At 35.7% G+C, this 11,380-nt stretch overlaps 1 protein-coding gene across 1 annotated transcript in view; it reads right to left on the bottom strand.

Moving 5' to 3' along the window:
* The window catches only part of LOC106070200 (uncharacterized), a 121,202-nt gene that overhangs the window by 42,233 nt on the left and 67,589 nt on the right, over nt 1-11,380 (bottom strand). The window lies entirely within an intron of this gene.

Genomic DNA, 11,380 nt, shown 5'->3' on the forward strand with positions numbered 1-11,380 from the left:
CCAAAGCATAACAGACGAGGAGAGAGAAAGAGAGAAAGAAATAATGTGGAAAAGAGAGAGAGAGAGAGAGAAAGGGTAAAGAAAGAGAGAGAGAGGGAGGGAACGAGAGAGTGTCAGCTTAAATAATAAACTTATAAGCTTAATATAGCACTAAGGAACACTGAACTCAATAAGCGACGCCAACACTAGACGCTGGATACATCAGACTCTTTAATTACACACTCTCACATAATACAGGCTACACACAACTTCTTCTTCTTGTTCGTTCTCATTGGTATGTTGGAGCAATAAATGAGATAAACTGCGCAGTGGTTTCCAAATCAGGGAGCTCTCCATATAGTTTTCTTTCTATTGAGGTGTTTTGGGGCCAATGTCTTATACGGGCCTCTTGGTAAAGAGAGCAGTTTTGGAGGACGTGGTCGGCATCTTCTGGTGATACTCCACATGGGCAGATTTCACTGGTTCCAATTTTGAGCTTCCGGTACATGTGTTGTCGCATTCTGTTGTGTCCGGTCCTGAGCCGTCAGATTTGACGTTGGTCTTGTCCGGATAGCTTATAGTAAGCCTCACACAACACTATATGAGCTTTCATACTAAGTGGAATAATAACATACACATACACATAAACACAATGTCAACGGAGAGAGAGAACGACAGTAAAAAGAGAGATAATGAGACAGAGAGAAATAGAGAAAGAAAATAGACAGAGAGATAAAGAAAAGAGAGAGAAATACATATATGTATTTTATTTTTTGGATTCCTTTATTATTTTTTCCAAAAGGTGGTAGATGAAAAGGGAGGCTACTAGGATCAATCCATAGAAATGGTTAATTCGTGGATTATTTACCCTGTCGGTTTACCGTGTTTAACTAATCTCCATTGTTTGAAGATCAACATAGCAGAGAAAGTCTACTCCCCTTATCTAACAATGGAAATTAAAATATCTCAATTTTAGAATAACTCTGTTTCACATCACTTTTTACTTTATGAAGCTGATATTGATGTCTAGATGACACACTGTACAGTAACTGTTAATAATTATTGTTTTTATTTACAAAATAATAAAATTTCTCTCAAATTTTAATAAATGATGTCACGCATTTTTAATTTTGTTTTTTTTTCGTAGAATAAAAAAAATAAATGAAAAAGAAGTAGACAGTACGAGGAACCCACGCGCTATAGCATGGCGCTATAATAACTTAGTTAACCAGCCATACTACTAAAAGAAAAAGTAAAGTTACTCTTTCAGACCATGCGGTCTATAGGGCAGATGATGTTTAGGTCATCTGTTTCTTTGACAAACGATTTACGAGAAAGTCATGTGGCCTGCACAACGACCAACCGCCTTTACCTAACCCCCCAGTAAAAGTCACTAGAGTTGGGTGGACTCTGACTGCAGAACTAGAGAGAAAGATCCTAACACACACACACACACACACACTCATAACAACACGGAAACCATCAGTTGATTGTCATCTCCATATTAGACAAGGCTGCCAGGTTGTGAGGTATGCGCACTGGACTGTCGTACAGTTGACTCGATGCCCCCGGGTTCAAAGCCTGCCCGCTGCAATATCGCGAGGTTTGGACTAGGATGTAGATTGTCTTTTTTTTTTATTATTATAGCTTTTATATAGCGCTACTTTCATGCTTATATGCATGCATGCTCAGGGCGCTTTTGGTCCAATCTCATTTGTGGACCAGTGGGGGAGGGGGTATCTAGGAGTTGTTTTCCTTTAGGCGCTCAGTAAACGCAACTCTGCCCCCTTCTAGGTAGCCAAGCCAAGCCAAGTTCAAGCGCACTTGGCCTCTCGACCACGCTTCCCACGTCTTCAATTCCACACTGAAGGAACATCCGAAACATTTGAAACATTTTACAAACAAAACATTTGTGGACAAAAAATATTAAATAAGACTTAAAGTCCGCGTATCCACCAAGACTCAAGTTTGAAATTTCTCTCTTGGGCAACAGCGACTTATAATATAAATGAAAATAAAACATCATCACCCAGTTCAGTTAGATTGCAAGATTATAAACAAAATATGCAGTTTGAACAGTGGTGTAGCTAAAGTGGGGGAGGAGGGGGAGAATTTAAAAATCCCCACAGCCCCACACTTGAAGGGGGCCCCCTAAGAAGTGTTTTTGACATTAAAATTAAATGTTACGCAAAATGCAGTGTTCTCAAGAAGTCAAGCTCCCGGGCTCCCAAACGATGGAAAATTCCTAGCTACGCCCCTGAGTTTGACAATATTCATTAAGTTTTGAGCCTTCACCTTTGTTTATTGGAATAATTGAATAATGGCTACAAAGGCAGTCATTACACATAATAACAGAATGCAATTAACATACTCAAAATAATCAAAATGAAGACACAAGAGAAGTAATATGGATGTAACTGGTACATTACATTAGAAATAATAATACTAATAAACAACGGACTATCTGGCTTGATAGATTGAGATCTCTAGATCGAGTTAAGACTGTTTAATGATTTATTTTTAGATTTGGGGCACCACACTAGATCTGTTGACTGTCTTTCTCCATTTCTCTCTGTTTGGAACACACGGAAGACACAATGACAATTCTGCCGATCACGCTTCACTGCAGATTCAGTCCAGTCAACAAAGTAGGTCAGAAAAAAAACTTGTTGAGAAGTTGTCTACCAGCAGAACAGAATATTACAAATAAATTCAAAGAAATAAGGTCAAGAAATATTTCAGTTTTTTTGGAAAGTTGTCTTTTTTTAAGTTATATGAAGGACAGAGCAAGATAGTAGTTATTGTTGATCAGTTTGTACTTTAAGCTCGTACTGTATTATCTCTTCATTGCATTAATACTTAAGTCTACTTATCACATTTGAGGCTCTATGTTCCACGAGGAACGCAGAGATAAGATGATCATGACTAATCACAGTGATGTCCAACTTAATTCGACCTGCTGGTCATTTTAATTTCCGACATTAATGTCGCGGGTCACTTAGACCTAATCGTCTTGTAAGCGTCAGAAAAAGGCTTTATTTTTCTCTACTTATAATTTGATCAACATTGTAGCTAGCTTTACCACCGACTCATTTTCTTGTCTCTTTTAGGAGAATATTCCCAACAATCCTCCAATCTCTAGGCGTAGTTTAACAATCTTTTATTTGCGGCTCAAATCAAGAATGCCGTCATATTTTTTTTGTAATGCCGTTTTTATATTGTTTGTTTTTAAAACATTCACACTTTCTTTACAAATCAAATACACAGCTTTATTTTCATGTTCCAAACTTTCTTTACATATCAAATATACTGCTTTATTATCATGTTCCACACACAAAAAAGACCCGTTCATGTTTCCTGGTAGATTCTACATTCAGAGTCCCATTTAATGAACGTACAAATGTTAAATTTTGTTAAAAATTTGTCAGAGAAAAAATGGACGCCCCAACGTAAATAAAGTGACACTGACCTATCACATTTACCTATTGCGCAGTCTTTTGAACAACTGGCGAACCACTTGTGATCTGATGACCGTCTTTATCCATTCCTTCCTATCTTTTGCCCAGGGTGAAATCTCTTGCTATGACAGAGCCGTCCGCTCCCATGACTACTTCGTACAGTTTCTATCTCTGTGTTTATCATTCAGATTTAGTTCATCGAGTTGTATTCTATTTCTTTGGACTCAATTTAAGACGATTACATTTTAATCAACTTAGAATTGTGTACCAGTGTATCATCAAACGCTCTCCACAAAGGTGTAAAACAAATCTTCCATTTAAATTCTTCTTCTTCCCTAGTGCTATTAGAGCATGGATTGGGTTGCTTTAGTCAGCCAGGAAAACCAGTGACGTAGCAGAATTTAAGTCATTGGTTAACATGCATGAATAGATGCATAAAGCGTAGGATGCAATCATCTTTTTTTTTTTTTTTGAAGTAACGTCCGTTTTTAATAAGATAAGAAAAACGTTTACAGTAGACGACCACGTAACAGATGCGCCCTACGGAAACGCCTCAAAGACCAGCTTAGGCGTCAACTTTCTTTGGCTGACATAGAAGAGAGCACCTGGCTGCATGCGGCCTCAGAACGAGACAGCTGGAGGTTACTCACGAAGGTCGCGGGATACACAATTAAGACCAAAAGAAAATCCGCTCTGAGGACAAACGCAGACGACGAAAAGAAAATCTAAATCGACCCCCTGCGGACAATAGTTATGCTTGCCCTGGATTTGGCAAAATATGTAGGTCACAGATGGGACTGCGCATCATCTGGAACTACTTTATTCCTCACTAATTTTAGGACTTGAAGACAAGATTTATTATTATAGTAGACGAGGATTGTTGTAATTGACACTAAGATAAAACATTCAGTGAAAGACACAAACTTAGGATTGTATTTATTCAATGCTAGGAAGAAATGTGTTGAAAGTGTTGGGTTGACACGACACAAGATGGCAAGTGTAACAACTGATGTTGTCCATGCTTTGACTGAGAAAAGCATGATTTGTTTAGATTAAGACTGCTTTATTGATCCATATAGAAACTTGTTGTGATTACAAGAACTCTTTTTTCATATGAAGACAACACAACAGAAACATACTTATAAATAGAACAGTCACAACATAGAGTTCATTGTTTTGTAAAATGTTTTACATGTTTCGGATGTTCCTTCAGAGTTGAAGATAGTTTACTTCCTAGTCCAAACCTCCCGCAGCACGACGAGGGATGGGAGCGGGCAGAATGGGTGTTGGAGAAATAACGTGTTCAAAAATTGTTACCAGATAGAGTTAAAATAGGCTTTTTAAATATGAGCACTTCTGGTATAATAATTTACCTTTGAATATGGAACATGTGATTTACCTTTATATTGTTGTCTTTCTGAGTAATTTTTTAAGGTTTATTGTTGTATTGTAAATTGGAATTTCACGTATAATGTATTATTTATTATAGTTTTTAACAACTTTAACGAAAATGTTTCTCTGGTTTATAGTTTTATTTGAAGATTCATTTAAGATAAATCTCACGGCTCTATTTTGCGTCTTTTCTAGTTTCTTGTTTTCTTGAGGTGAGAAGCCCCAAACAGATGCATTATAAAATGTCAAAGTTTAATTAGTGTGATATTCCTGTTTGGTTTGTAAAACATGCTTTAATAAATTGCCTAGAAGTAATCATCTTTTTTTTTTTAAAAGTAACATCTGTATTTTATAAGATAATATAAGATAGACTTGACGCTTTTTTGTTTTGTAGTTATTTTTTTCACCATTTTGAGGATTCTATTATAACTTAATATGAAAAGATCAGGTCTAACAAAACAATTATTGAGTTCTTACTACATCTAGTTGAGAACCGTTGCTGTAGAACAGAAAAATTAGAATGAACCGGCGCTAGCGTGTAGGCTGTGACTCGAAAGTATTGACACGTATGGGATTCACTCAACCCTAGCGTTGAAGCCTGATACACATGTGCAGTTTCGTTTCACATGGAGATTCTGAAAAAAAATCAAAGATCTCAAAGTTGGGACTGTTACGGAAGAAATAGATTAATCTTCTTAATGACACCAACAGCATTACGTACCTCTGAAACGTTATTCAGCTCATTGATGACAAAGTTAAGTCTGTGACACGGACAAGGTCTGCTTTTGAATATTTTCACGAATCTTTCTAATATATTATGCTGTTTGATGACATTTTTGTCTTGAAAAGTATTTCATTGCAAGTCATGAGAAGGTTGTACCTGCTTTATCATTAGGTATGCGCTCTGGACTGTCATCTCGATTGTCCCGTCAACAAACCTAGCCTGTGGCCATTTCTCACCCTCCTGTTGCCTTCTCTCACCCTCCTGTTGCCATCCCTCACCATTCTGTGGCCATCTCTCACCCTCCTGTTGCCATCCCTCACCATTCTGTGGCCATCTCTCACCATCCTGTGGCAGGTTTTGTGCATTGATTTAATAATCTTTAATTCTAAAGGTACATCCGAAAGAAATTTAAAAAATAAATAATAAGAAAAAGAAAAACAACAACAGCCTCAACAACAACAACAAAATGTAATAAAAAGAAAAAGAAAGACAGCTTATCAACTTTAATAATACTTCTTCAACTTTCACATATTTAACTTCTCAATTCAATAACAACTTCTTTATAAAATGAAACTTAAAGATGCACAAAACTTTACACTAGTATAACTTCAACTACTGTAACTTCAATTAATGTAACTTCAACTAATGAAATTTAACTAATGGACCCGCAAATATTTTAACCCATACTAACACAAGACTTACTACTCTACAAAAACGATTTCTATGCGAGGACCCCGACTAACTCACTTTCCCCTAATTTATACTCCATCGTACATTCCAGAATCATGGAAACTTCTCCCTTAATTATTTTAGTAACTTTGACCTTCTAGAAGCTGACGTATGCTATTTTTTCGCTTAAACTCTTTCTTTGATAGGATGTCTAAAATTAACTTGTTTACGCTTGACGGCACTGACTTGACATGAGCTTCTAGAAACTGCTCGAAATATGTCACAGTCTCGACTCGCGACATCCCCCTGTAGAGGTTCTATGTGCGTTGACGTAGTATTATACTATTACACATAAGGCTGGTTATTATTAGTGTGTCGCTAATGCCTAGACTGCTGGGTTCGTGCTTCCTGGAGTCACACTTGACAGACACAGACATTACAGATTGACTCAAGTTCTCTTTAGCAGACAAATATAATGTTTATTTAATGATGATAATAACAATAATGCACCTAATTGGCAGTTACATCAAGACTTTCGATGTGAAACATAATTACATCCGCATAACAGCGGTATTGAATGTCCAAGATGATTAGTTACAATTCAGTGATGCCCAATCAAATTCGACCCGAGGGCCATTTTAATTTCTGACACTCGTGTCGCGGGCCACATGAACGAAAATGAAAAAAAAAAAAAAAACAGAAATGAAATTTACCTGAATTGAGACTATTTGATTAGAAATCCCTGGATCTAGTAGTTACATTAAGAAATTGGATAACTGTAGTATTTTGTTTCACGCATTAGAAAATGGCTTAATTTCTGTACTTACAATAAAAGCAACATTGTAGCTAGCTTTACCACTAACTCATTTTCTTGTCGCTTATTTTGCTAAATATTTCCATCGATCTCCAATCTGTAGGCTTAGTTTAACATTTTTTTTATTCGCGGCTCAAACCAAGAATGCCGTCATATTTGTTTCATAATGACGTTTAGATAGTGTTCTTTTTTTAAAAAGCCACACTTTCTTTACAAGTGAAGCCCAACATAATTTAACCTTTTGTTTTTGGAGGGGTGTGTCTACACTTTGTGCCGTCATCTCGGCGGGCCGGATGGAACCACGCCGAGGGCCGGATCTGGCCCGCGGGCCGTATTTTGGGCATCACTGAGTTACATAATAAACCACAAGTAACGTCCGCATCACAGCGGGTAACAATAATACATCAATAATAAATATCCAACTTTCAGTGTTGGTGAAAACGTAATAGGAATATACGTAGTGTCTACTGGCTTCAACTGCCCAAATTACTAGTTGACTCTCTAAGTCACTAATGTTCGTACTGGACCAAAAGATACAACATAACTGCCTCGTTCAGAGGATAACACTTGATTGACTTGACTAAACTGACTGCACTGACTGAACTCTTAACTAAATTTCTGTATGAAAATTTAGTATACAGCATGATAGGATGCAGTCCAAAACAATACTTCACAAACGAATTGTCGTAGATCTAAAATTTAATAGCAAATTTTAATATTTTTTTTTTAAATTGTTGCCATCAGGGCTGGCCTTTGATATAGGCTAGTTAGGAAGTCGCCTAGAGCCTCCGATCGCGAATGACTCAAATTAGAGAAAACAATGGGAAACATTGATCAAATATGAATCAGCTAATATCATTGTCTCTATGTTTACTAGCCTTGCTCTAAGTCACCACACTACTATGTTTCAGGAATTCCATGTTGAGATTCGGTAACAGAAATAAGAGACCCACGTGACCCTTAATATGTATTTATGAATGAACGTCATAAAACATGTCTGTCTTCTACGATATCCATGACCTCTACTACCTTCTAACCATGTGATCAACTCCTAAAAAAGAAACGGGATTTCTTAGCCTTGTTTACCGTGTGAAACATTAGCAACAAGACTACACAGCGTCATTCATGCTTTCCAACTTAATTCCTGTCACTGGTTATCAAAATGTTATGTGACGTTCGCCTCTTCCCGTAGAAAAAGATTTTGGAAAAAATATTTTTGATAAGACGATATACCCCAATATCATCTATTACAACATATATTTATATGCTAAATTAAGAATACAGTTGTCTTTTTTATTCTGATCCGTTATGCTTCAATAATTGCCTTACAAGTATAAGAGATGAATATTGTGAATCCACTACTTGTCTGCAAATAAATGAAGGGAGCCACGCTGAAATATTCTTTTTTTTTTCGTGTTATAAAACAGCTTTGACAATTCATACCGGATTATTATGAATACGAGTTTTTATTACAATAGCGAAAATATCATTTTCGGATGAGGGTCGCTTCTTGGTAGGCCATTGCTAAAAAGGGGTTGTGGGGCTAAAAAGATGAGAACCGCAAACCTCATTTTTATGAATGAACGGCACGTGATATATATGGCTATTTTTGTTTCGAAATGAACGGCACGTCATAGGTCATAGGGTATGGCTAAATAAGGAACACAAAAAGGGCCAGGTTTTTTCTGTAGGTATTGTAAATAAGTCTCATAGGAGTTTAAAAAAAACAAAACTAGTAGTCCCCCCCCCCAAAAAAAAATGTGTATTCTATTAAATTTCTTTATTTTATATTTACAAACATGATTAATTGTTCCTATTGTTATTTTAGACGTGATTAGAGCTGCTGATCAACAACTTCTACATTTATTTCATAAAAGCGTTTTGAGACTTTTTCAATCCAAAAAGTAATCTGACACCACTCTAACGCTGAAACTGCTGGCACGTCAGGACTATATAAATGTGAACGAGATCAGTGGCTTTCATTGGCTCCATAGCTCCGTAAGTAATTACATGTTAGTTCAATTGATCAACAATATGAACAAAAAAGTTTTTAAGTCATACTAATATTATAATAATAATAATAATAACGTTTTATTTGCAGAAGTATACTCAATGCAATATGTGACAGCAATGTTATTTTTTTTTAATTCTACGGTACTGCTTTTGAAACATGCCATTGTTTTGTGTGATCAATTGTGTTTGAAATAAGTTTTTATTGATATTAGTCCTGAAATGTATATATGTCGTATTAACATGTATCAGAAAATTGAAATATTCGTATGTTCTGGAACACATTTGAATAGGTGCTCTTTCTTTCCTAGTGCCTTTATAGCATGGGACGAGTTGTCCTAATCAGTAAGGAAATACCTTCACTTAAAAGCGTTTGTTTTTTTATTAAATATTTTAAAATTTTATTTTTGGCTTTTAATCATCTTTAATATTTTTGAAATATTTTGACACCAAAATTATTATTGTAACATACAAAAATATAAATTTATTTTAAAATGAGGAAATTGAAATGATATCGATCATTTATGCTTGGAGGATGGTAACTCTAAAAGAACAGGATTTCTTTACAGCACAGAAACAAAATGACAAACCTTTTTTTTTTGGTTGACGAAGAGAGGGGAGGGCTATAAGCCATTTTTTTAAGTATTATATTCTTTTTTTTTTATTGATATAAAAAAAAATACATGAATGACATATTAAAATGAAAATTATAAACTTAATATGTATATTTTCAATTTTACTATATTGAAAACTAAAAAATCATAAAAGTTTACTGCTGATATCAAATGATAGAAATATTTATTTATTTAAATGGCATGGATTCGGAAGGAAACGTAAACATTGTAAGTTAGTAGCAGAGGTCATGTAGGCTAGTAGCAGAGGTCATGTAGGTTAGTAGCAGAGGTCATGGATTGTTTTAAAGAAACAGTGCCATGACAGATAGGAAATTACCGTTTTTTTTTTGTATTTCTTCTTTTATATCCGCATTCTATGTATATGATTATGTTCTATACAACTATAATTATAATGATTAGATCTAGATCAATGCCCTATATAATATACATAGATGTAACTATAAATGTAACTTTAAGGCTGAAAAATCAAAGGTTTTGTCATTTGTACAAAACTTATATCAAAACACTCTGTCTGTCTGATCAAAAGTATAAACATATTATATCTCCCATTTCCCATTCTTAGATCAAGTTGAAACTTTTATTCATTGTGCCTGACAAGACATGAGTCGATCAAAACAATTAACCAACTCGTTTTTCATTAATTGTTGGCGGCGATTAATTATTTTGTTTAATATCGAAATAAGAGGGATAGCTTTATAATGCCGTTTATACGCTGCTGTAATGGGACACTCGGGAACATTTGCACCTCAATGGCAGAGCACACTTTCTACCAAGAAGTAGCGACACATACGATCTACTGGACAATATTAAGTCTTAACTGGATTATGTAAGGCCATTTTAATTTCACACACTTGTGTCGCGGGCCTGTGGTGATTGTGTTTGCATGTAGTTTAGTGAATAGCGCTTGTTAGAATCTTGGGTGTAAGAGCTAACGCTTTCTAGGTTTATTTGTAGTTATTGTTTTGCCAAGGTTCACACCCAACACACTTTTATCTTTCCTCTTGAAGTCTTTGTTTTCTTTGAACACTTTATCCATTGACGTTCTAACAGATAACTAGAGTTGTCTTCCACTGGTGTCTAATGCTCAGCTTGTTTCTTTCTTCCCCAAGCTAAGTCTGTTAGAGTCTGGTCAACATTCCTTGCATTTATTATTATTATAGCTTTTATATAGCGCTACTTTTATGCTTATAGCATGCTCAGAGCGCTTTTGGTACAATCTCACTTATGGACCAGTGGAGTTGGTTTTCCGTGCTGCCTTTAGGCGCTCAGTAAACACAACTCTGCCCTAGTCGGGTTTCGAACCTCGAGCTTCCTTCTAGGTAGCCAAGCAAGCCAAGTTCAAGCGCACTTGACCTCTCGACCACGCTTTCCACAATTTAGGCGATTAAGTGTAGTTGCAAATAATACCATCAAATGTTGAACCATTAAATATACAAAAACTATGAAAACTTCCTCTCACCGCAATAAACAATCTACAAATCTACACTCTCGCCCCAACCATTGGACCAAAGAAATTACAATAAATAAATAACTCCTACACCTTTGTCGGTCCGTCAGTCACGTTTAGATGTCGTAAATTAGAAAAGATATTGACACCATGGTATTTAGAGCTTTCAAAGTTCTGATGCAACGACTAATTTTTTTTCGTTCCTGAAAGCGAAAAATTTAATAAAAAAATAATTAAAAAAAATCAACTATG

This window comes from Biomphalaria glabrata, chromosome 14 (assembly GCF_947242115.1).
Source record: "Biomphalaria glabrata chromosome 14, xgBioGlab47.1, whole genome shotgun sequence".
Taxonomy (NCBI): Eukaryota; Metazoa; Mollusca; class Gastropoda; family Planorbidae; genus Biomphalaria; species Biomphalaria glabrata.